The 25,834-nt window shown below is 40.3% G+C and overlaps 1 long non-coding RNA gene across 1 annotated transcript in view; it reads left to right on the top strand.

Annotated features, from left to right (window-relative positions):
- Positions 1–25,834, top strand: part of LOC141580729 (uncharacterized) — a 127,282-nt gene that overhangs the window by 16,193 nt on the left and 85,255 nt on the right. Inside the window, exon 2 of the long non-coding RNA XR_012513020.1 lies at positions 22,922–23,031. This is a non-coding gene — a long non-coding RNA (uncharacterized LOC141580729). The remainder of the gene's footprint in view (positions 1–22,921; positions 23,032–25,834) is intronic.

Genomic DNA, 25,834 nt, shown 5'->3' with positions numbered 1-25,834 from the left:
GAAATAATGCAGCCATGGAAAATCAAATTTTGAAAGAATATTGAATGACATGAAAAAATGTTCATGACGTATTAAGTGAGAAAGGTCACAAACAGTAGATCCAATATACCCCTAATTTTATAAAATGTGGATGAATAAACAATACAGATATGAAAGAACTGGAAGGGTTTACAGCAAAATCTTATCAGTTTTTGTCTTTGGAGAGAGGAGTTAATAAGTAATTTTTATTTTTTGTTTTATTTTCCCTTTTCTATACTGCTCCAATATCCCTATTGGTTTACCCTAACATAGTCATGCTGCAGTAAATATTCAGGCACTTCTTTTCAGTAAGCAATTCCAAACCCAAATGCTCTTTATTATTTATTTATTCTTAATTTTTATGGGTACTTAGGTGTGTACATGTTTATGGGGTATGTGAGATATTTTGATACAGGCATACAATACATAATAATCACCTCATAGTAAATGGGGTATCTATAACCTCAAACATTTATTTCTTTCTGTTATGAATATCCCAATTATATTTGTTATCTTAAAATGTGCAGCAAATTATTGCTGACTGTAATCACCCTGGTGTGCTATCAAATACTACATCTTGCAAACCCAAATGTTCTTAGACTTGAGTTGTAATAAAAGAAATTGCCCTTCTTAGCCATCCCCTCTACAGGCTTTCAAATTTAAACAGTTGCTCCATCTGGGATTTTCTCCCTGCCACAATGTTATCAGACAACATAAAGGCAATGTAGATCACAATACATTTGTTTTTTTTTTTTTTTAAATCTGTATTGACCATAAGCAAAATTTGCAAGAAATTCAATAGGTCTTCAGTACCCAGGGAGTTCCCTTAACACATGGCTCTGTGTAACTCATCACAAACCAAAACCTACCTCCTTGTTATTTTTCTTCCTGAGAAACCTTTCCTAAACTTTCCCCACACATTTCTCCAAGTGAGCAAACTGGGATTTTGCTCTATCAAACTTGAGGCTCTACTGGCCCCTATTTGCTATACATACACATGGCTTTTATCATTATCCAATTGTTTTCAGAGGCAGGGGCCCTACGGGTCATTGGGAAAAAGCAGTTCAGCTGATTAAGAGTAAGAACCCACATATATTTGGTTTGTACCACTATTTGGGGCACCAAATTCAGGAATTTTGCATCATTTTCCTATGTTGTCTGTTTTACTACAGTATCTCTATCATCTGTGCAGATTTTCGCCGCATTTGTTAAATTCACAATTTTGTTTCTTCTAACCTGGAAACATGTCCCTGTTTAAAGTACAAGGATTCCTTTACTGACTGATTCTGCCTAATTTTGTTTCCTGTAGATCATAGTTCGTATTATCTCTCATCACACTTATTCCACTTGTTTGGCCAATGTTCCATTCTCTCTTCATTAAATAAATCACCATGGCCATTAAACAAGGTGAACATAGAATTTAAACCACCTTTCACTATGATGTTCCCACTAAGAGTAGACATGCTGAATAAAGTTGTGGTTTAGCATATCTTGAAGAATTTTAAGGTTCTTTACATTATTGACTAATGAAGTGACAAACTAAAACTTTCCAGTTTAGTGAGAAACCTGCATCCATCTGATACAGTCATGCTTTGGACTATTTAGGAAAAAAGTATTTGGTATGTATTTTTTAAAGTGTGTAGCAGGAATTAAATGATGGAATTTTAATATCTGAAGATTTTTCAAGTAAAATTTTTGAATTGGACTATTGAAATCACCTAATTTATCATTCTTTCTGATATCTCATAGGTAGACTTTTGTGTACAGTACATGGAAGTTCTAAATCAAGGTAGAGGAGGATCAACTTTTAACTCACATTAAGAAAAAAATTCCTAGACTCACAATTTTCCAAATATATAGCAAAACAATCCATCTCCAGAAATATTTAGTAAGAGACTGGTGATAATTTTTCAGATATAATGTAAGAGATATTAGGTAAGAATTGCATAAATGATCTCCAGGTCCTAACCTAAATTGTGCATCTGGGTTATTTCACTGAAAAGCTGTCCTCTGACTACTTTCTGAAGTCAATGTTGAATGGAGAGTTAATAAGAAAAGCATCAACGACAAGCATGTCTGCTTTCTAAAGATCACTGGAGTTTCAATGTCTATTTTACGTACCTTAAATAGTACGCCTGTATCCAGAGACACAATGTGGTACTGGTAGATTAGAAAATAAAATATACTTCAGGTCAGAAAGCCTCAGCTTTTCTATCACGGAAGAGCTGTATGACTTTAAATATTAATAGCTACATCACCTCTCTGAGAATTGTATTGCCAGGATTATTATGTATTCATAACCTTTTGAAAACTGTAAAATATTTTCAAAATGTAAAATAATTTTGATTATGGGTTTTCTGGGAATTATTTCAAATGGAATTCTCATTTAATAATGTAGTTAATAAACTTGTTTACAATGCCTTAGTCTTTCAAGCAGCAACAAGACCACCCCCTCATCTCATAATTGACAGTTCCTAAGCCCCCATAAATACTGGGTACTTATTTTATTGGAGATGGAGTCTCACTCTGTTGCCCAAGCTAGAGTGCAGTGGTTTGATCTCGGATCACTGCAACCTTCACCTCCTAGGTTCAAGCAATTCTCTGCCTCAGCCTCTGGAGTTGCTGGGATTACAGGTGCCCACCACCATGCCCAGCTAATTTTTGTATTTTTAGTAGAGATGGGGTTTCACCATCTTGGCCAGGCTGGTCTTGAACTCCTGACCTTGTGATCCACCCATTTCAGCCTCCCAAAGTACTGGGATTACAGGCATGAGCCACCGTGCCCATCCATACTGGGCACTTTTCTCATGATGCCTGTAGTTAACATACCAAATATACTTGTTTTTGCACTATGAGTAATCAACTGAAATAGCTCCATTTTATTAGTTGCTATATGCACTGTTGGCTTGCATTCTGATCTTTCTCTATATCTGTGAAAGTGGACAGTAGAGCTTAAAAGTAGTAAAAGTAGAGTAACATAAACCAATTATGTAAGTCATCTAGAGTAAGAGCAGAGTAAAATAGTTATGCACAGAAAATCCCTTGAATACCTGATACTGGAATAAATGGCACATATTAATGAACCCCTTAACAAGTCCACTATTTTTAAGTGAGGAAGAAAAAATAATTGTGGCTGTTCAATACCAGACGTAACAGTGGAGTTACAGGACATTTCGTAGCTGAAACAGGCTGAGCATTCTCCATCGTTTGCTTGAGGCACAAGCTTGAGGCTTTTAGCTCATTTATCATGGAAAACAGCTGAGCTTATTGGACTGCGTGGACTATATGGAATGTTGACTGATTTAGCCACATCGGGTGAGATACTCATGCCCTTGGAACACAGGATTAGTTCACAAAAAGGGGATTTTATTTATTTTTTTGACACGGTGTCTTGCTCTGTCACCAGGCTGGAGTGGTGGCAGGATCTCGCCTCAAAGCAGCCTCCGCACCCACTCCCGAATAGCTGGGACTACAGGTGCGCCCCACCACGTGGTTAATTTTTGTCATTTTTGGTAGAGACGCATTTTCACCATGTTGGCCAGAATGATTTCAATCTCTTGACCTCGTGATCCGCCCGCCTTGGCCTCTCAAAGTGCTGGGATTACAGGCGTGAGCCACTGCACCCGGCTGGAAATTTTGTTTTACCAACAGCAATCACGGTGGGATTGGTGCGCGGCAGCAAGATGCTTTCAAAGGTGAACTTATCTTTTTGAAGTTGGGGATGTATTAGTCCATTTTCATGCTATGGATAAAGATATACCCAAAACTGAGCAATTTAAAAAAGAGGTTTAATTGGACTTACGGTTCCACGTGGCTGGGGAGGCCTCACAATCAAGGTTGAAGACAAGGAGGAGTAACTCACGTCTTACATCCACGGCAGCAGATGAAAAAGAGCTCGTGTAGGGAAACGCCGTTTCTAAAACCCTCAGGTCTGGTGAGACTCATTCCCTATTAAGGGAACAGCACAGGAAAGACCCATCCCCATAATTCAGTCACCTCCTACCACGTTCCTCCCAGGACACGTGGGAATTGTGGGCGTTGCAATTCAAGATGAGAATTGGGTGTGGACACAGCCAAATCGTATCAGTGGGAAATAAAAAGCAAAATGAAAATCTACAACCCAGAATCTGTCCTCAGTAATACCCAAGTATTCTCTAGCCAGCCTCATTGTTTTGGATCAGTAGGAAATCGCAGTGTTTGGTGGTTAAATGTTAATTTTTGGTATCGGACTACCTAGTTTGGATTCCAAATCTCCTACTTTATATTGGATATTATTTAACTTTTTTGAGACTCAGTCTTTTTACCTGTGGATTAGGATTATTATGATAAAAGAGCTGTAGGCTTATTTATACTCATTAAATGAAATATGCATTTTGTCGTGTGAATGTTTAACAATCAGCTCTTGGGGTGAAGGGGAGGTCAGTATCTGCTGATTTCCGTGGTGTAAATGCTCCCACCTGGGCCATTTTGAGCTGGGAAGATGTGCACACGGTCAGCTGTGTGGCCACAGCACATAATAGCTAATGGAAATCACTTAGCACAGTGCTTGGAATATCAAGGCTCTCAGTTATTGCAATTGGCTATTATCATACATTTTATCATTTTGTTATGGATTGTAGTATTATTGAAATTCACTAAACAAAATTTTTCCTCTCTCCTCTCTTCATACCAAATGTGCCAAAATTTTAAATTTAGGGATTATAATGACAATTAAAAAAATTAACCATGGCCAGGCACGGTGGCTCACGCCTGTAATCCCAGCACTTTGGGAGGCCAAGGTGGGCTGATCACGAGGTCGAAAGATCGAGACCATCCTGGCCAACATGGTGAGACCCCGTCTCTACTAAAAATACAAAAATGAGCCAGGCGTGGTGGCACGCGCCTGTGGTCCCAGCTACTTGGGAAGCTGAGGTGGAGGAATCGCTTGAACCCAGGAAGCGGAGGTTTCAGTGAGCTGAGATTGTGCCACTGCACTCCAGCCTGGCAACAGAGCAAGACTCCATTTCAAAAAAATAAATAAATAAATAAAAACAAATAAAAAATAAATAAAACTTAGCCACCAAAATTTCCCTTAACTTCTCTCGTTTAGAAGGAAAAGCCAATTGCTAGAAGACTTTTCTTTGGGGTCTTGTTATAGGTTATTTGATTTGGGCAAGCCGACCTCTCTTAGGCTGCTTTTCTGCTTGTAAAATGTATAAAATAATTTGTGTTTTGCTCACTTTACTGGGAAGTTTAGTATTAAAATTTAAAACGTATGGGGAAATTCCTTGCTAAATAAAGTCCTGTTTTGTATTCAGAATGACTGTTTCAGTAATCCAATTCATGGGATTTATTCTAAGGAAAGAATTACAAAGAAATAGGAAGCCTCTTAAAAATGCCAAACAATTGGAAAGAACTGAAATTTGCATGAACATAATCTATTTTAGGTAATTTATCTTCAGTAAATACAACTGAATGTTATATTAGTATAAATGAGTATTATGCTAATATACAGGATTATTATGCTAATGTTCTATTAGTGTTAATATAATATAAACTGTGTCACAGAAAATGTTGTCTTCATGAATATAAAAAATTATATTTTTCTAGGAGAAAAGCCTTATGACATGTGGCAAAAAGTCAGAACTGTATTATATTACAAATGTAATAATGTAATTTACAGTACATTTAGAAAACATGAGAAAGGAATACAAAAAGAATTAAAACTGGTGTTAGTAATGAATTTTATAGCATAAATGCCATGAGTAAAAATCAAATTGTAAAAATGCATTATGAAAGTAGCTACAGGGTAATAAGGTATTAATGGAAATCCAATAAATAGAAAAACATCAGCTCGGAGAATCATTTCTTTCAAACTGGCTCTTTATATTTTTCCCGAGAAAAGACCTAGTTATTTGACTAATTACTCCACAAAAGTGATTTTTCTGAGATCTGAGAATGGAATAACGGCAATTTCCTTAAACTAGAGAGATATTTAAAATTGGAGCTAGTGACCGTTCTTCTTTCCCAGATAAAACCCATGAAACATACCACTCCTGCAATGTCATGCCTGGGATCACCCCTGCACCCACAGAGAGAACAGTACATAAGAGACTTCTGCTTGAGGCAGGACTTGTTTCCAATCCTGGTCCACACCCTCATGCTCAGATGACCAAGGTTTGCCTTACGGTAAGCCATGACTTCTTGGTCTTAGTCTTCCTTGCCCTCCAATTTCAGCTGCCTTAAACCCTTGTCGTGCTTGTCTGAGTTCTAGACCACTTTAGCTTGACTTCCTGCAAGAGTACGCTTCTCTACAACTCCCTGGATCTTCACTCCTATTCACACATTATGGTATATGTCCCAATGCTACTGGGTACTCTGCAACTTATGATAACTTAGGGAAAGAATTGAATCTTTGTTCTCTCATTGGTCTGAATTACTGTTATCTTTATGTGTGAGGAAGACTCTTAAAGAACACTGGAATGAAACTTGGAATATACAGTACAATGAAGAGCAGCTCAAACGCTTGACAGAGACAACAGCTGCCCTTCGTGACTATCAACAGGTTTTAACTCAGAGTTTGCAAACACAGAATTATACAGGGGCAGGGGCAGGGGCATGAAAGAGAGCAAAGTTGGTAAAGTTTGTTAAGATCTAGAGCAACACGCTTTAGTGGCACAGTGCACGGTGCAAATTCCATGTGGACTAGCTATGTGGGCTGCCCGGAATGGGTCTGCAGGCTGCTAGTCTGCTCTAGCTCATGCTTGCTGTCAAACATAGGGTGGAGAGCAACAAGGATACTCATGGAATGATGCAGCATGGCCAGCAGGGAGTGAATGCAGCCCCTCTGCTTTGTCTCTCTTTCCTGGCTTCAGTTGACCCCACAGGTTGCTCTGTTTTACTTCTAAGACCAATCTGGGCTTGCGTCAGAAAGGTAGCTCCTTGCGGCTCTGACACAGTAAAGAGAGCCTCTGATTCCTCACACTGTTTCCAGTGTCCCTGTCTGTTCCTTCATCACGAGCCCAGCAGTTCCCAGTTTCATGCACTCAAGCACCTGAGCTAATACTTTCTCCTCTTCATTCCAGTAGCTCCAGTTTCTGGAGCATGACACCTGCATTCGTTCTTTCAGAAATGAAAACCAGCTCTGCCTTCATGATTTATGCACAGCTTCCTTCCCTTCACTCTGGTATCAAATGAAATGCCTTGGGGCAAAGATGACTCCCTCTAAGTGTAATATCGAAGCTGATGGGCTCACAATTTGATTATGAAAAAGGTTTTCTGTGGCTTGGACTCAGATATTCAAATGCTCTTAGGATCTTATCAAAAGCTGTAGTGAATCTACTAGAGTGCAGTTTTGATGTTTTTAAACATATTTAGTAGAACTAAAGATAAATTTGCATTTCCTTTCTGTCAATATATTGATCAAAAATAGTTGCTATAACTATTATGTACCCATTTACTATATTCTTAGCACTTTGTTGGGAACTGTAGGGGATTTAGAGAAAAGGTAATTCACAATTCATCCCCAAAGTGTTTATAACCCAGATGTGGTCACACGCTTATTTACACCTCCCCCCTCCCACACACACATATACAATCACACTCAGGAAGAGTCCGCACTAAAAGTCAGTAAATAAACAGTAACAGTTATCATCTTCTGAGCTTCTACTAGGATGGGCAATTTACATAAGTGATCTTATAACTTCACGACAATTCTGAAAGTTGTCATTTCTCCCTTCTTCCATTTTCATATTATAAACTGAGCTTCAGAGACTTCAGTCCAAGGTCACTCAGTCAGTGCAATGGCAGAGCCAGTGGTGTCTGATTCCAAAGCTGGTGCTCCTTCCTCTATATAAGTAGTTTTGATTCTTCACTGTGTATTGGAATCAACTGAGGCACTTAAAAAAATTATGGATGTCTGGCCCATGCTGTCAGAAATCCTGCACTTTTGACACCTGGGCACTGGTATATTTAAAGAGCTCCAGGTGATTACAATGTGTGGCCAAGGTGAAGACTTATTATGCTATTGTGCAGTCAAATGCTGGGGAAAAAAAGTACATACTGAAGAGCGCGTTCAGTGGGTAAATATGTATAGCAGGTGAGCTGCATTGAGACAACATGCCCTAAAACAAATGCTCCAAAACACATCCTTACAGGTTAAACATTTTGCTCCAGAGTTGCAAAAATAAGTCTTCCTGACTTCATCAAACTCTGGTCTTTAAAGAAAAGGTAAGTGGATAAAATTCATAATATGTTCATATTACTCGTTACTGATTACACGGTGTCTTGACCTCTTTATCTCCTTTGAGCAGTAAAACAACCTAGAGTGTGATGGGTCAGGTAATTTATCTTGCCAATGAGAAAACTGAGGTCCAGAGTGAGGAAGTGACTTACTAAGCATCGCTTGGCTTAGTGACCCCATCCCGTGCCCCTTTCATTGCACTAAATGGACTCTGCTGCTCCCACAGTACTGGAACTTCGTGGCACTTCCGCAAATTGAATGGTGAGATCGATAACTGAAGAAGCTACTAATTGAATGGGGTGAAGGATATGGCTATGTTAAAAGACATCACCACTCTCTCAAGTACTCCTTAAGCTCCTAAGACTGATGCAGCTCAGGCTGTATTATCATAATCATCCCTCTAAATAAATTATTCAGATGAGGCCATGAATGCTCATGAGTTTGTGAAATGCAGATAAACACATTTTCCTCCAAGCTACTTGCTCAGGGCATTAATATGCATTCCCTCCCCTGTTTCCTCTCCCACATATAATGGACTGAAACACTTCAGACTATGACCAGGTGAAGGCACAGGAATGCCCACTGAAGCACTGGTAAAGCATCAAATTAGTAGCTTTCAGCAAAGCTACCTTATTTGGCCAGAGCTTCCAGAAAAACAAGTCGTTACAGAATAATTAATTTGAAGCAGGCAGCTACATGAAGCTGCTACAACAGAACGGGAAGCTAAAATACCAGATGGTGCTATCAATGAACAGCAGATGTTTGCCAGTGAGCTGGGATCTGTGGTTTTAATTCCCAGAGTGAAATGATTTTCTAAAACTCAGAAGAGCCAGTGTTACGGGTCTCATTTACGGAATTGCTGCACACTGTGAAACTCACTTGTTGGGAGACTCAGGTCATTCTGTGCAAGGTAGCAAAGAAAAGTCAGCATAGCTGTCTTCTTGGCTTATTGTAAATCACTTGATATTTCTAGAAAACTTTAGGTAAAATGGAGACTTCTGATCTTCGAGAAATCTGTTAATTGGCCATTGGAGAATAAAGAAGGAAAGATTAGAAAGTTTCTAAATGATTCAGATGTATCTTCTATTAAAAATCATAACATTGAAGAGAACAAAAAATATTAAAAATATAAAAATTACTCACATATACATTTAATTTTTCAAAAAAGTATGTACTGCAAATATTTTCTAGATTATTATATCATTTACATGTTATCTGCACACAAGAACACAGAATTCCCATCTTGGAGCTACGAGATCTGAGCTTAAATTCTAGCAGCCACACAGAGTTGGACATTAGGCTATTTTACTTTCACACAATATATACTTAGTTAATTGAATAGGAAATGACTGAATCCAAGAAAGAGTTGAGTAACCGGTCCTTGGAACAGGAAAGACAATTCCTCTTCTTCCGAAGAATTAAAGGTGATCAGGGTGCAGCTTGGAAAACGTTTTCAGAACAGAAGCCATGTGAAGCTCATATAGGAAGAGGCTGGCAAGCCTGCTCCCATTCCCACATAGCAAGCATCCAGAGAGCTTTCTGCAGGGTCCTTCATTTCTCAAGAGTGAGCTAGGAAGCACAAGGGTTTATGTGCATCTTAAGCCTTTGTGGTTTGTGACCTCTATTCTCTCTGGCTCATTTATCTTGAAGCATGCTGCCACCTCCTAAGGAATGTTAAGGACTTCTGACAGGTAGCCCCTTTTCAACATGTGGACAAGAGAGACGACAAGGAGATAAAATGCTGGGAAGCTCATACATATGTTCCCTGTGGTTTATAACACTTCTTTATTTATATCAACGGAGGAAAAAAAACGTGACTGAGAATGGGACTTTTTTCACTTCTCGTGCATCTTTTCTCAATGGCCAGAACTGGTTGCTCACAGAAAACGTTGGGGAAATAAAAACAAAAACGTTTCGCAAACTAGAAACCTTCTCCACAGAGGAAGTAGAGAAAAAAAATTATGTGATGCGCGTCACAGGCAATTGCTAAGAGGTTTGAAAGAGCCCTTTAGATAGTCAAGTGATACAGACAGCCCCCTGTACACATGTTCTCAATATAAACAGTAACTGGTCAAGCCTAAGGCTTTGTCAGCACCAGCTGTTGCTCATTTCATCTTGGATTCAGCTGGCAATTGGATTGCCCACCTGTGTTAGCTAATTGGCTTTATCCAAAGGAGAAACAAACTTCTTTCATCTTTCAGACAGGAGGTAGTTTTGCAACCAGAGACCCGGGTGCCTTAGTTAGGCTCCTTCCTATCCTCTCGCAGAACTAAGAGACGTTTCACAGATCCTAGAGAAAGACATTCCTGACTCATAAAGCTGACAAACGGCCTATCTGGTTTTCAACAGGATATATATGCATTTCAAAGAGAGGAGAATGTACTCACTATTTTCTAAGGTAAATTTTCCAAGCAAAAGGAGGGAGGGGTATCTCTTTGCTTATTTTCACAGGGAGGATGAAACCTCTTGATTTAAATTTTTAGTTGTCCTTACAAAAATTAATTTTCACTATTGTCTAGCACCTGTCTTGACAAAAACTTTTCAGGCTTTTCAGTCTTTAGCTTTCGGAAACTCTCTGTTTCGCTAACGTGAGACAAGGGGATTCAAGATTAAGCAAAGGCACAGGCAACTCAATGAATAATAAACCAATTGTGTATGATATTTTCAGCATAATTTTCTTCATTTGCCTTCCTAGCCATACCCTTATTTTATTTGTATCTAAACCCCAAACTCAAGCACTTAACAGCAAACAAAACAAGGTGGGGAGAGAGAAGCAAGACTTTTTTTTTTTTCCTTTTTAATTATTTTTAAAATTTTATTTACTTATCTTTTATTTCCATAGGTTATTGGGGAACATGTGGTGTTTGGTTACATGATTAAGTTCTTTAGTGGTGATTTGTGAGATTTCGTGCACCCACCGACTGAGCAATATACATTGTACTTAATTTGTAGTTTTTCAGCCCTCACCTTTTACTCTCTCTTTCCCCTTGAGTCCTGAAAGTCCCTCCTGTCATTCTTAAGCCTTTGTATCCTCATAGCTTAGCTTCCACTTATGAGTGAGGTCATGGGATATTTGGTTTTTTATTTCGGAGTTACTTTACTTAGAATAATACTCTCCAATCTCATCCAGGTTGCTGTGATGAATGCCATTAGTTCATTCCTTTTTATGACTGAGTAGTATCCTGTGTGTGTATATATATATATATGTCACACTTTCTTTTGAATCTTTAGGTCATTTTTTTGAAAATTGCCATCTGATAGAGTTTAGCTCTGTTCCTCCACCCAATTCTCATCTGAAATTGCATTCCCCATTATGTTGCAAGACTTTTTAAAAGGGCTATTAGCATAACTCTGACTGGCAGTTCTGAAAGTCAACTGGAGGCCAGGCACGGTGGCTCAGGCCTGTAATCCCTGCGCTTTGGGAGGCTGAGGCAGGTGGATCACCTGAGGTCGGGAGTTTGAGACCAGCCTGGCCACTAAACCCTGTCACTCTACTAAAAATACAAAAAATAGCTGGGACTGGTGGTGCCCGCCTGTAATCCCAGCTACTTGGGGAGGCTGAGGCAGGAGAATCGCTTGAACCTGGGAGGTGGAGGTTGCAGTGACCCAAGATCGTGCCACTGCCCTCTAGCCTGGGTGACAGAGCAAGACTCCATCTCAAAAAGAGAAAAAAGAAAAAAAAAAAGGGAGAGTCCGTTGGAGTTCATATCTGGTTAACACTGTCTTCCTGCTGTCATTTTGACCTAATAATTTGAACCACTTGCTGCAAACTCAACAGGTAAATAATAAAGGAATTATAAGGCAAGTTGAGTATACTAGAGGCGAAACCTACAGTGAAGAGTGCATACCCATCCACAGGGGCAGTAGCTACTCAACTTCAGCTCATTGCTGCGGGAAGTAGAGTCTAATGAGGTTGGATATTAACATTTTTAAATAGAGGCTGGAAATCTGATTTTTTAATCTGAAATTTTCTGATGTTTAATTGTTGGCAAATAATTTTTAAAAATATGATGTGGGCCAAAAAAAACATGTCTGTTCTGAATCCAGCCCAAGGACTGACTTTAAAGAGCCACAAGGCTCTGAGTACAGAAGTTGTCTTCGGCTTCTTTTTTGTTACCTGCCATCTGCACTACAGTGTGGGTACACCCTAGATCAGGCATCCCCAAACTTTTTACACAGGGGGCCAGTTCACTGTCCCTCAGACCGTTGGAGGGCCGCCACGTACTGTGCTCCTCTCACTGACCACCAATGAAAGAGGTGCTCCTTCCTGAAGTGCAGCGGGGGCTGGATAAATGGCCTCAGGGGGCCGCATGCGGCCCACAGGCCGGCCGTAGTTTGGGGACGCCTGCCCTAGATCTTCAGAAAAGGCTGTCAGGCACAGGAGGCTGGCATCTCCCATCCTGGAACAGGTCAAAGTAATCACATTCACCAAATAGAAGTAAATAGATACCATGAGGGTATTTAATGAGGGTTTGCTTGACATTTGTCCTTCTTGCCCCCTGAGGATCTAAGCTCCGAGGAGGAGATAATCCTTCCAATTCTTTCATTCAGGTGTTTCTCTCCCTCCCCTCTCTCAATCTTTACCTGCTTGCACAGATTCAGAATGAAAGGACCAGAAAACTCTTGTCTTTCCAGAGGTAGTAGCGTTTAACCAACTGGCAGATGTCATATTGGTAAATATTGAATAGTTTGACAGTAACCAGTATTGGCAAGGGTGAGGAGAAATGGATCTTCCTACAAGCCTAAGCTTAATCTAAACTTGTGAGATTGACCTTTACAAACCTGTATGTAGAAATAGTTATACTTGTATTTTGGCAATGCTAAAGATTAGTGATTCAGAGCAGTTCAGCCATTTGGATTAGGTCGCAGAGGGGCTTTCTGATTAAAAAGGTTAAATGCTGTTTACAACACACACAAATACACACACACACACACACACGCACATTTTCAGCTGGCTATCTTTCCACCTGAGTGTGAGCCATCGTAGATTAAATGACACTAGGAGTGATACTTGGGTTCATACTTTATAAAAATAAAGGATTGAAATGTAAAACACCAAGAAAGGCTAATACAATACATATATTGGCCACAAGACCTGTGTTTGCAAGTATCAGAAACCCAACTAAAATTCTATTTTATAGGAACATAAAAAATTTATTGGATTGAACCCCAAATTCCAGGACAGATGGATGTAGAGGCTCAGTTTATACTCACCAGTATATTCTCCTCTTCTCTCTTTCTCTCTCTGTGTGCGTGTCTCCCCTCTGGATGTCTCCGTTCTCTGACAGGCTCCCTCTTCTTTATATAAAAGAGTAAGATCTTGGCTTACACAGTCATTACAACTTGTGATCTCTTAAGGAAAGACACATTTCCTCACCCAGCATCCAAAGCTAGTCTTTTAAAATAGTCTCTGGTTGGTCCTTGTTGTATCACCTTCCCAGACTTCCTGTAGACAGGCAGTGTCCCTTGACTGACAGTCCCCAACCCTGGCCCAGGTCACAAAGATTCTGGGAGAGGCTATTCCTAAAAGAAAGGACACAGGAAAGCAAACAAAGTAACAAGTTGTGACAATGTCCGACATTCAAACTTTATTATAAAAGAATGATTTTGACAGTTTCCTGGGAACATGTTTGGATAGGGCTTCTTTCTTGCTTACAGTCTTTAGCTAAAACCATATTGACTATGCTTAGCTCCTGAAAATGTAATGTAAATCAACATGCCTGCTTCAAACGCACTCCCACACTTGAGGGCTCAAGAGTTAGTACCATATTATGAGGGATAACATGAATGCAGATGATTCAAATGATAATTAGTAATTGTGATCAAGAATTACTTCTCCTATGATTTTAATCACATGTTTCTTCTATATTTTTTGTTTATTCCAAAGTTTCTCTCCTCTGTGCTTCATTCCTAACCAGGGGAATAGGAATGAGATATGCTATTGCCTTTAGATTTATTTCACAGCTTCCACCCCATATACAAAGAGCCCTGAACTGTGCCAGAGTTCTGATTCTCAAGTAGGTCCATGTAGGAAGCTCTTAAGGGAACAGCATGCATTGGGGCTTTAAATTTGCATGAGCATCAGCTTCTCTAGGCAGCATCCAGCCACTGCACCCTCTTGATTAAAAAACAAATTACCTATTCCTCTAAAGATACACTGACCAAACAGGCACTACATTATTTCTTCTCACCAGTCGAAGCCTAGTTTCAGGTTCTCATGAGTTTACAATGACAGGAGAGAATGAAAATAGCAGTGGTGAATTTTGAGGTAGTGAGAAGTGACAACAGAAAGATATATTTAAATTGAAGCATTCAAATCCCTCTTCTGATCTTAACTCATTAACCTTCTTGCCATCTTAGGGAGAGAGGCAGCAAGTTATCAAGCAGCATTTAGTCAGTATCTACTTGAATGTACAATGCCATAATGGAGGCTTTGGAGGATGAAAAATAATAGAAGGCATCATTTGTTTCATTTGCATCATGGTCATTACTATCACAGTTAACATTCACTGAAGGTTTAGTATGTGCCAGGCACAGTCTTAAGCACCTTGTATATATATTACCTCATTTAATTCTTATCACAACTCTACGAGGTAGTACATCAGTCATGACTCTTCCAATTACAAAGAAGAGAAGCCCAATTCAAGCTAGCTTAAGCAATAACAGTAAGAGCAGCCACAGTAGCAGCAACAGCCCCTCGAAGTACTGGGAAGAGTTGGTCAGTCTATGTGATTCAGGTATAAATAGCTCCCACCCTTGTTCACGTTTCCTTTTCCATCCGCCTTTAATTTGGCTTCAGGCCCTCCATAAACATGCTTCCCTCTTGTGGCAGAACTGGTTGATGCCTGCAGTCATAAGCGGCAATCCAGCCCGCTTGATCTCCCTGTGGAATCCCAAGAAAAACACTGACCGACTTGGCTTAGGTCACATGTCTGTCCTTAATCAATTGTAAGAGTGTTCTTATTGGCCAGTTCTGGGTCATACTGAGGTCTAAGGAAACAAATCTCACAATTGGTAGCCCCACTAGAATTTGTACTGTGTGGTAGAAGGGGCAGACACAATGTCAGACATCTACTCTAGGTAAATATTATTTATTCATTTTATCATAAAGGTACCAAAGCTTAGGAAGATTGTCCATGTGCAAGTGGCTAAAGGGCATTTGATTGTAGGTTTGACAATTTGAAAGCCAGTGCTCTTAGTTACTGAGCCACATGCTTCCTAGTTTCTATCTTAAAGGTGTTTACTTATCTGGGTGTGATGGTGCACACCTATGGTCCCAGCTACTTGTGGGGCCGAGGTGGGAGGATCTGATCATTTGCATCTGGGAGGTCAAGGCTGCAGTGAGTTGTGATTGTGCCACTGAACTCCAGCCCGTGTGACAAAGTGAAACCCTGAGTTAAAAAAAAAAGTATTTACTATATTTTGCAATGGCTATTATTATTATACACAACTCTAGATAATGGATACAGGACAATGTCTAGGCAGATAAAGGAGAACCAGATTCTTCACCTAAATTCTCTAAGCCTATAAAGTAGGGAAGCCTAGAGCAGGGTAAAATGAATTGTAAAAGAGTTTGTAGAGGAAAAAGAATGTAATTAAGTAGATTGGAAGAAAGGTATGTGATTGGCTAACTGGAAAGAAGAGAGAAATACTGCTTTGTTTAATTATGTTTGACAGTAAAATATTTTTTTTCTAGTTCCTGCTAGGTCTTTATTTCTAGCCCAATACTATAAAGCTTAGAGTTAAGTAGAAGTGGGTCAAGGGCTGGTGCGGTGGCTCATGCCTGTAATTCCAGCACTTTGGGAGGCCAAGGCAGGCAGATCACCTGAGGTCAGGAGTTTCATACAAGCCTAGGCAACATGGTAAAATCCTGTCTCTACTAAAAATACAAAAATTAGTTGGTCCTGGTATTGCATGCTTGTAATCCCAGCTACTTGGGAGACTGAGGCATAAGAATTGCTTGAACCCAGAAGGTGAAGATTGCAGTGAGCCAAGATGGCACCATTATACTCCAGTCTTGGTGACAAAGCAAGATCCTATTTTGTTTTTTGTTTTTTAAAAAAGGCCAGGTACAGTGGCTCACATCTGTGATTTTAGTACTTTGGGAGGCCGAAGCAGGTGGATCACCTGAGGTCAGGAGTTCGAGACCAGCCTGGCCAATATGGCAAAATCCTGTCTCTACTAAAAATAAAAAAATGGCTGGCCTTGGTGGCATGCACCTGTAGTCCCAGCTACTCAGGAGGCTGAGGCAGGGGAATCACTTGAACCTGGGAGGCGGAAGTTGCAATGAGCTGAGACTGCACCACTGAAAGACCCTGTCTAGAGAAAAAAAAGGAAGAGAAGTGGGTTGACCCCCAGTTTAGCTGTTCACATATAACTTTGAACACATCATTTAAACTCTGGTCTCAGTTCCTTGTCTACAAAACAGGTGTAAACATCTGCTTCACCATTCCGCAGAGTTATCAGGGGATTCAAATAGGAGAGAAAATACAAAAACATTTTGTAAAGCTAAAAACACCACCCAGGTGGATGACTGCATCATTATTTCTTATTACTTGCTTCCTCCTAGACATAAAATGGGCAGCTTTTCCTCTACAGACTTTATAAACCTAGAGGGAAAGTGATACCATATTACAATAGCAGTTTTTTGTTTTTTTTTTGAGATGGAGTTTCGCTCTTGTTAACCAGGCTGGAGTGCAATGGCGCGATCTCAGCTCACCACAACCTCTGCCTCCTGGGTTCAAGCAATTCTCCCGCCTCAGCCTCCTGAGTAGCTGGGACTACAGGTGCACACCACCGTGCCCAGCTAATTCTTATTTTGTATTTTTAGAGATGGGGTTTCACCTTGTTGACCAGGATGGTTTCAATCTCTTAACCTCGTGATCCACCCGCCTCAGCCTCCCAAAGTGCTGGGATTATAGATGTGAGCCACCGCGCCCAACCTACAATAGCAGTTTTATAAACAACTCTTTCTGAAGCTTTCTTTGCTAGCCAATCCTCCACAGCAGGACTGTTATAGAATAAATTCCGTGTCCACCAAAATGTTTCCCTTGCAACCAAATTAAAAGTAGTTCCATAACGTTTACACACTTGATAGGCAGGAATGCCTTATTGGCAGCCTTCTTCCTGGTTATTCATTCATGCTCTTATGCATCTCATCTGAATATTTCACATGCTGAACAAAAATCCCTGCCCGTTAACACTCAAAGTCATCCCCAAGCCTCTTCTTAGTAACTCCACAAGGGTATGAGGCTTTTGATGCAGGAATTTTGCTCCTTTAGCTCAGCGACGTCCAGGTTCTTGTCTCATGACCAGGAGAGATTAGGCATGCAGACGCCATCAAGTGAGTGGAGTAGAATTTATTAAGCAAAAGGAAAGCTCTCAGCAAAGAGAGGTGTCCTGAAAAGCAGGCTTCTGGTTGCCCCTCACAGTTGAATATCAGGATTGGAATTTTAGTGAGGAGTCGTGGGATGGAGAGCTGTTGCTTTTTATTACATATCTATCTTGAATTTGTGTTTAATCATGAACATGTATTACTTTGACATAAATACTTTGATATAAATAATTAATGAAAAATCATATAAATTTGGCACAAATTAGAATTTGAGTTTAGACAAAATGTGAACCAAATCCTACAACATTGGTTTGGGCTTCATGGATCTGCAGTTTACAAAATTCTCCAGAGAGTAATGATAGTCAAAATTTCTTCCTGTGTGTCAGAAATTATTTTTAGGACTTTATACATAGTAACTTACCAAACCTTCACAAAACCCTTAGAAGTAGGTACTATTATCCCCATTTTACAGAGGAGAATGCACAGTAACAAAGAGTTAAGTAAGTTTAAACTAGTATTTTCAGTTAGTACACCCAGGTGATTCTGACACACATAAGATCTGCGAACATTGATTTTCAGGATACAGAAATGTGCTATAGTGGTGAGTTTGATATTGAAGAGTTATAACACTAACCATCAGAAAAATAGAAACAGAAAAATGACTAAAACTGATTATTTCCAGGAGTGCAATTTTAGTGAGGAGTCATGGAATGGAAAGCTGTTGCTTTTTATTACCAACTTTTCTTGAATTCGTGTTTAATCATGAACATGTATTACTTTGACATAAATACTTTGATATAAATAATTGATGAAAAATAATATAAATATGGCATAAATAGAACTTGAGTTGAGACAAATTGTCTCTACAGCACCCACGTGATTTTGATACACATAAGATCTGAGAACATTGATTTACAGGATAGATTTGTGGAGGCTTCTGATATAAAATTTCCAAGATATAGCATGGGAAATACTGCAGTAAAAATTTAATGGCCCTTACTTTTGCTTTTAAAGTGAGATCTTTGGCCAATGTATTTCCATCACACTCTGGATATGTATATCTCACTTTTTTTTTTTTTTTTTTTTTTGAGATGGAGTCTCACTCTGTTGCCCAGGCTGGAGTGTAGTGGCATGATCTTGGCTCACTGCAACCTCTGCCTCCTGGGTTCAAGCAATTCTCCTGCCTCAGCCTCCCTAGTAGCTGGGATTATAGGCACCCACCACCACGCTCAGCTAATTTTTATATTTTTAGTAGAGAGGGAGTTTCATCATGTTGGCCAGGATGGTCTTGGACTCCTGACCTCAGGTGACCCACCTCAGCCTCCCAAAGTGCTGGGATTATAGGCATGAACCACCGCACTTGGCCTTGGATCTGTACATCTTCCAGGGACCATAATATCCCAAGGACCGTAATCTCCCAAGGACTACTGCAAGCGTCCCTCCAATCCATTCCTTATACTCACTGCAGTGAGTGTGACGAATACATGATGAAGTCCCAAATCCTTAGCGTTTGCTGCAAATCTCTGCCTCTCTTTACCTGTGCTGTCCTGCCTGCCTTCTGGGCTTCATCTCTGACCACTCTCCACAGCTCTCCACCTCTAGCCGTGATGCTTCTCTTTAGCTCTTGAAACTCTGTGTTTCTTTGGCTTTAGCCTCCACACACTGTATGCTGTGCCCTCTGCCTGGAATTTACCTCCAGGCTTAGGACAGTTACTTAATCACTCAAAGCCTCAGTTATCTCATCCATAAAATCCATAAAATGGGAATTAAAGTACCGTAGATCAGAGCTGCTAACAATATGGGTTGGGCATGGTGATTCATGCCTGTAATCCCAGCACTTTGGGAAGCCCATGCTGGAGGGTCACTTGAACCCTGGAGTTCAAGACCAGCTTGGGCAACACAGGGAGACTCCAACTGTCTTTCAATCACTTTAACAAACAAACAAACAAATGAAAAACAACAACAAAAAAAACCTAGCTATGTGTGGTGGTGAGTATCTGTGGTTCCAGTAGAGGCTGTAGCAAACCATGATCACATCACTGCTTTCCAGCCTGGGTGACAGAGTGAGAACCTGTCTTAAAAAAAAAATAAAAGAAAATAGCCAGGCTCATGGCTCACGCCTGTAATCCCAGCAGATTGGGAGGCTGAGGCGGGTGGATCATGAGGTCAGGAGTTCATGACCAGTCTGGCCAACACAGTGAAACGCTGTCTCTACTAAAAATACAAAAAATTAGCTGGGTGTGGTGGTGTGCACCTGAAATCCCAGCTACCTGGGAGGCTGAGGCAGGAGAATTGCTTGAACCTGAGAGGTGGAGATTGCAATGAGCCGAGATCATGCCGCTGCACTCCAGCCTGGGCGACAGTGCGAGACTCCGTCTCAAAAAAAATAAAATAAAATAAAATAAATACATAATGTATTCATGGCACAAAATATGTTTTAAATATATTTATTTCCCTAATATATACCAAAATTTAAATTTTTTTCAATAATCTTACTATAAAGACAAATTAATTATCATTTGTTTCTAATAGTGGTTTACAAAACTTTGATGCAAGAAGGAAATTTTAAAGGATTTGTTTATCTTATTTTAGAAATTTATTGAAAGCATAATACATCTTTCCATGAAGTATTTGTGTGGCAGTTTTTAATTACCGTCAAGTTAACAATGTCTCTTAGAATGTGGCGCCTTTGTTAAATGTAGGTGTTAGATGGCTATAATTTTCAAAATTACTGCTTTGTTCTACAACCCATTAAAACAGTAAGCAGAAATAATTAACGAAATGTACATACTTTTAGAGGTAATGATATGAAAAAGGATACCAAATAAATGAGCAAATAATAAATCAGCATCGAATTCACAATTAGAGATTGTAGTCCTTGATAATTTGAAAATGTGTTGAACCTTTATGCAAATATATAAAGTGAAAGCACAGCCATATTCTCATTGAAAGTAAAATTACTTTAATAAAACCTTTCAAAAAAACTGACATATTACAAGAATAAAAGTATAATTATATAAGGAACATCAATAACAAGAAAGATTCAAGTTGCTATAGCCAGAAAGGGGACATTTAAAGCATAATGTATATGTGTAAATTGTGGAGGTATAGTGTGATGCTGGAGAAAGCAAACAAAAGACTTTATAACCTAACAACAAGTTTATCTATAATAAGTTTAAAAAGCACATTGTGATGGCAAATACTTAGAAAAATCAAAATAAATGTGATTTTGATATTTTCGTATTTTGAATATTAGAATTATTCTAATATTTAAAATGAGAAGTCCTTGGTATGTCACGGCTATATTTAAAAAAAGCTATCTTCATGAAAGTGAATAACTATTTGAACTCAACACTTGGCAGTACATCTAGTTGCCTTTGTGGTGAGAGTGTAATTCTCAGTTGTGCTCATATTAAAAGTTCCAGCTAGTAGACATTCCACAGTTTAGAGGAGAGGGCTATCATACTCAGAAGAGAGAAAACTAAATAAATGGATATGTGTCCGCAGGTGTGTCAGGTATTATTTGTAGCTTGTTCCTTGCTGGCTATGTACATTTGGGAGGTTATTTAATTTTCATAAGCCTCAGTTTCCACATCTGCAAAGCAGAGATAGTATGCTACTCACAGGATTCTTGTGACGGCCAAGAAAATATCAAGGAAAGAGGTACTGCCAAGATTCTCTTAAGAATTTGGACTCAGGGCCAGGCGCGGTGGCTCAAGCCTGTAATCCCAGCTCTTTGGGAGGCTGAGGCGGGTGGATCACGAGGTCAAGAGATCGAGACCATCCTGGTCAACATGGTGAAACCCCGTCACTACTAAAAATACAAAAATTAGCTGGGCATGGTGGCACGTGCCTGTAATCCCAGCTACTCAGGAGGCTGAGGCAGGAGAATTGCCTAAACCCAGGAGGCGGAGGTTGTGGTGAGCCGAGACCGTACCATTGCCCTCCAAAAAAAAAAAAAAAAAAAAGAATTTGGACTCAAGAGTTCGAGTTCCATACTTCTAAATTGTTTTTAAAAATTTAACATTTGATACAATTCGCTTTCATTTTGGTGCACAGCTCTATGTGTTTTAACACATAAAATCCCTATGAAGAGACATAATAGTTTCATCATCCAAACAACTCCCTTGTGCTCGCTCTTTGGAGCCATGACTTCTCCCTATCCCTAACCTCTGGCAACCATGACTTGATTCTCTATTACTATAGTTTAATCTTTTTGAGACATCAATGGAATCATGTCATACATAATCATTTGGGATTGACTTTCTTTACTCAGCATAATGCCTTCGTGGTCCATCCAAATTGTTGCCTGTAACAGTAGTACCCGCCTTTTTCTTGCTGAGAAGCGTTCCTTTGAATAGCTGTACCAGAACGTGTTATTCCTTTCACCCATTGGAGAAGTTTTGTGTTGCATCCAGTTTGAGGTAATTATGAACAGATTTCTGTAAGGATTTATGTACGGGTTTTTGTGTGAGCATAAGTATTCATTCATCTAGGGGAATTACCTAAGAGTGGAATTGCTGGATGGATCTGGCAGTATTTTTAGCTTTGTACCTGCAATTTTATATGTTCATGTTTGTAAGAAACTACCAAATCATTTTTCAGAGTGGCTATGGTGTTTGGCAATATGGTATCTATGTTTGAGAATTACAGTTGTTCTGCACGTTAGCTAGCCCTTACTGTTGTATATATTTTTTTAAGAAATAAAGCATAGTTTGTGCTCTGTACTTTCACCCATGGACTATTTCAGCTCATATGGCAAGGACTCTTCTCTTGGATTTTAATTCCTTTAGTCCTATTTGCTTTCACAGCTCTCCAATGTCTTTAAAAATATGACTATAAAAGTTACATAAATATGGTTAACCTATCCAGTTTTTCTAGTCTGGCAATAGCAGCAATAATATTGGTAATGATATTATTTCAGACTTCACCATTTCAGTTTAATTATACAAATTATTCTTCATAATTCTCAATTATGCAAATAGTACACAACAGCTGAAATATGTCATTTTAATACATAAACATACACAAACACAGAGCAGGGAAGCAACTGGACCAACTGTGGTTAAAAAATAGATTTCCACTCGAAGCTTTTGTCTCTAAATGTGCGAACATGGGTAGGTTTCATTACACTCTGTAAGAGTAAAACATATTGTCCTCTATTCGTCTTTTGGCACTGCTGTAACATTTATCAATGCAAAAATCTAGAAATCATTTAGCAATCTGATGAGATAGGTGTATCATAAATGCAAGGCAGTATCATTGATATTGGCAACAAACTTACAAAATTGAATTAACTTTTATGGCATTTTTTGAATTGAGTAGATGACCTTTCTTCTATTTTGCAGAAGAGAGTTCTTAAATCCTTCATCCAGAGCCACTGGGAGAAGGTGAATAAGCTGAGACTTAAAGAGATGAGAAGAAACCAGCCATGTGAAGAGAAGGGATGTCCAAACAGGTAGGACAGTACGGACAAAGGCCACGAGCTGGCAGAATAAAATTACACGATGAATCATTTGTGAGACCGCAGTGGCTGAGGCCTAACAAGATAGAGGCAGAGGCCAGCTCATTCAGGCCTCATGGTCCATTCCTAATTTTATTTTGAGTACAATGGGAGCTATAAAAGGGTTTTAAGTTGTGTGATGTTTTTATGCTTTAAAAAATATTTTCCTGCTTATAGGGCAAAGATTTCTATACTGTTTGGATCATATATCTCATGGAATAGAAAGAATTCTGAGCATGTACTTCCAAAACGGTCATAACTGTTTATAAATTATTTGTGTTACTACCCGTCAATAAGGAAACATTACTAAAGATAAATTGATAGCTTTGGAATATAAAAATTTAGTATGTATGAGAATGAGGCCAGGCACAGTGGCTCATGCCTATAATCCCAGCACTTTGGGAGGCTGAGGTGGGCAGATCACCTGAGATCAGGAGTTGTAGACCAGTCTGGCCAACATGGCAAAATCCCATCTCTACTAAAAATACAAAAATTAGCTGGTTGTGGTGGTGCATGCCTATAATCCCAGCTACTTGGGAGGCTAAGGCAGGAGAATCTCTTGAACCTGGGTGGTAGATGTTGCAGTGAGCTGAGATTGTGCCATTGCACTACAGTCTGGGTGACAAAAGAGAAACTCTGTTTCAAAAAATAATTTCTTTTTTTCCTTCTTCCCTACCCATTGTGGCTGGTGCCTGTGGGTATCAAAACTCTACTTTGCATGTGAATTTTGTAGAGAAGAGTTAGGAAGGGAGTACCTGAGAAGCTGAGAGAGTACCGTAGAAGCTGCTGGGGTAGACGTGATGAGCTGTTCAAGATACCGGGGGCTGGGCGCGGTGGCTCACGCCTGTAATTCCAGCAGTTTGGGAGGCCGGGGCAGGAGGATCACGAGGTCAAAAGATCGAGACCATCCTCGCCATGATAAAACCCAGTCTGTACTAAAAATACAAAAATTAGCTGGTTGAGGTGGCACGCACCTGTAGTCCCAGCTACTCGGGAGGCTGAGGCCGAAGAATTGCTTGAACCCAGGAGGTGGAGGTTGCAGTGAGCTGAGATTGCACCATTGCACTCCAGCCTGGCAACAGAGCAAGACTGTCTCAAAAAAAAAAAAAAAAAAAAAAAAAAAAAAAAAAAAAAAGAATTCGAGATACAGTGTTCATATTTAGAGTCTTCAGACTTCTTGTAATGTCTACCATCTATGTTCTCTGCCTGGCTCCTGACATCAGTGGGGATAGCGGAGCCTGGGCTCCTTGCAGCTCTGGGTCCCAGGCGGGGCTTTGCCGGCGGCCGCGCCGGTCCCGCACCCACGGCCGCCCCAGCCCTGCAGCCTTGGCTGGAGTTGGGGTCCCGAGCTTCGGCCTCCAGAGCTGTCCGCGCAGAGCCCCCGGCTGCCACCTCAGGTCCGGGACCCCATCTCCGCCGCTCTAGCTCCTGGAAAGGGAAAAGTTGGCACCAGTGGCTCGCAGCGCTCTGGGTCCTCCGTGTTCAGGCGTCTGCAACGGCGGCTCCTGCTGCTCCTCTGAACCAAAGCCCAGACCCCGGGAGCTTTGTCACTCGGAACCTCAAGGCCAGGTTCCTTCCACTTTTTGGCCTCTTTCTGTACACTCCCTATACCAACCCGGCCAAGGCGAAGGCATGAACCAGATCCCCGGGAGTGCCTGGAGCTCAAGAAGGAGACCCAGGCAAGCTACCTGCTTGCAGCTGGAGGAGCTGAGGCTGGTTAGCGTCACATTGGCTCCGACAGGTGACTCTGTGCGCATCTAAGCCTTGGTCCACTGTTCCGGCCACAAAAGCAGCAGGAATAGAAGAGAGGTGATGGAGTTGGTGGCAAGTGATTGAAAGGAGCAAAGGGTTAAAGCCCACTGGGTGATCCTAAGGGGAAGGTGGATCGATGATGGGGCTTCTGGACTGGAGCGTGGCACACCTGAGCCTTTGCCCATTTTCCCACTGAAGCAATATTTCCTTCTGAAAAATCTACCTCCATCCCACCTAATCCCTGTCCTTTCCAAATCCTGCTTCTAAAAAAATTTCAAAGTGAGCAATGTGAATTGTCTCCCTGCTCACATGGTCGTATGTTGTTGAAGACCAAGCATTGCTGGGTGTAACAAAGGAAAATGGAGTTGTAAGAGTTAAATTTTGGCAGGCTGACATTCTTCCCAGGAACTTTACTTTTACTTGCTAGACTTTCCGGTGGACTCATGTTAGACCAACAAGGCTTTGCATGTGTAGGGTAATTAGACAGGGGTGGGCCTGCCCCCTTATTTCTTCTTCCCTGACAAGGGAGGACTTAAATGGACAATTAATATCCTTGGAGTAGTTTCTGTTTCTGGGCACTGACCAAATGCGTTATGGGGAGAGAACGCCAGCATCTTTTCACAGCACTGGAGAGTGTGGTCAGACTTGGCACTTTCCAGCCTGTGGATGAGTTATTGATCTCTGATGTGATTGGTTCAAGGAAGAAGAAATATCCCAGCGACAATAACCTCCTGTTTTCCCCCATTTCTTGGTTCCACCAGTGAAGAGCACAAATAAAGACTTAGTCCTCTTCAGAGTTTATGGAGAGAGAAGAGAGAGGCTGAAACAGCGGGAGTGGTGCCAGTGGGCTTCAGCTAGACAAACAGTACATGCAAGGCAGCAATCTTTGGCCTTTTCAAGGGAGGTTTTAGGATTTTGAGAAAATGCATCTCGTAAACCAAAAAGAACTGTTATAATTTTAGCTGATCCTGGAAACTTTAACATCCTAATATAAAAAAGTTCTTGT

This window comes from Saimiri boliviensis, chromosome 12 (assembly GCF_048565385.1).
Source record: "Saimiri boliviensis isolate mSaiBol1 chromosome 12, mSaiBol1.pri, whole genome shotgun sequence".
NCBI lineage: Eukaryota > Metazoa > Chordata > Mammalia > Primates > Cebidae > Saimiri > Saimiri boliviensis.
This window is presented reverse-complemented; position numbering and strand designations above follow the sequence as displayed.